Genomic DNA, 1,934 nt, shown 5'->3' with positions numbered 1-1,934 from the left:
ACACTTTTAATACTGGGTTAATTCCTACACGTGTAAACATGCTTTTTGGCAGTGTACTGTACACAATCACATCAACATTCAGAGCATGTTGTAATTGCTTTGTCGTGGTGTGATGGCGCCCCCTCGTGGCTTTATTGTGGAATTGCAGGTAAGGTTACACTTTTAATACTGGGTTAATTCCTACACGTGTAAACATGCTTTTTTGGCAGTGTACTGTACACAATCACATCAACATTCAGAGCATGTTGTAATTGCTTTGTCGTGGTGTGATGGCGCCCCCTCGTGGCTTTATTGTGGAATTGCAGGTAGGCTTACACTGTTAATAGTGGGTTAATTCCTACACGTGTAAACATGCTTTTTGGCAGTGTACTGTACACAATCACATCAACATTCAGAGCATGTTGTAATTGCTTTGTCGTGGTGTGATGGCGCCCCCTCGTGGCTTTATTGTGGAATTGCAAATTTACCATTTTTCACAGTATTAATAAATATCAATATTTTAACACAATGTTGAGCCCAACTATTCAGAGTGGTACAGACAACAACATACACAATCACATGAACAGTAAGAGACAATACAGAAAGTTGCCCAGTATAGATGAAGCTCAGTCTTACCCCCCTGTCTCTGTTGCTGCACCTGGAGGCTTTTGTAGTCCGTGTCAGTTTCTTCACCAGCAGAGATTGTAATCCCTGTTTGTCTAGGGCCGCCTTCTCTGCCTCCTTCAACGTGTGTTCCAGTGCCAGTCGGTGCGATGCTGGTGACGGCTGCATTGCTGGGAGGTGTGTAAAAAAGCGTAATATATGCATGCGTTTGCCTATAGGGTGTCTAGTTGTGGGGGAGAGGTGGCGCAAGAGTTCCACCAGTCGTGGTGTGATGGCGCCCCCTCGTGGCGTTATTGTGGAATTGCGTTGTGTGCATTTCCAGGTAATATTAGGCGTTTCGTGCATTTCGAGGTAGTATTGTGCATTTCGAGGTCGTATTAGCCGTTTTGGGTATTTCCAGGTAGTATGGTGCATTTCGAGGTAATATTAGGCGTTTTGTGCATTTCCAGGTAGTATTGTGCATTTCGAGGTCGTATTAGGCGAATCTCTGCGTTTTGTGTATTTCGAGATAGTATTGTGCATTTCGAGGTAGTATTAGGCGAATCTCTGCGTTTTGTGCATTTCCAGGTAGTATTGTGCATTTCCAGGTAGTATTAGGCGAATCTCTGCGTTTTGTGCATTTCCAGGTAGGAGTAGGCGTTTTGTGCATTTCGAGGTAGAATGAGGCGAATCTCTGCGTTTTGTGTATTTCGAGATAGTATTGTGCATTTCGAGGTAGTATTAGGCGAATCTCTGCGTTTTGTGCATTTCGAGGTAATATTAGGCGTTTTGTGCATTTCCAGGTAGTATTGTGCATTTCGAGGTAATATTAGGCGTTTTGTGCATTTCCAGGTAGTATTGTGCATTTCGAGGTAATATTAGGCGAATCTCTGCGTTTTGTGCATTTCGAGGTAGTATTGTGCATTTCGAGGTAGTATTAGGCGTTTTGTGCAATTCCAAGTATAATTTGCGAATCTCTGCGTTTTGTGCATTTCGAGGTAGTATTAGGCGATCTCTGCGTTTTTGTGCATTTCGAGATAGTATTGTGATTTCCAGTTAGGATTAGGCGATTTGTGCATTTCGAGGTAATGTTAGGCGAATCTCTGCGTTTTGTGGATTACAAGGTAGTATTAGCCGTTTTGTGCATTTCCAGGTAGTATTGTGCATTTCCATGTCGATTAGGCGAATCTCGCGTTTTGTGCATTTCCAGGTAGTATTGGCGTTTTTGTGCATTTCGAGTAGTATTAGGCGTTTTGTGCATTTCCAGGTAGTATGAGGCGAATCTCTGCGTTTTTGTGCATTTTGAGGTAGTATTGTGCATTTCGAGGTAGTATTAGGCGAATCTCTGCGTT

Source organism: Scleropages formosus, chromosome 19 (genome assembly GCF_900964775.1).
Source record: "Scleropages formosus chromosome 19, fSclFor1.1, whole genome shotgun sequence".
Classification (NCBI taxonomy): Eukaryota; Metazoa; Chordata; class Actinopteri; order Osteoglossiformes; family Osteoglossidae; genus Scleropages; species Scleropages formosus.
Note: the sequence above shows the minus strand (reverse complement) of the source record.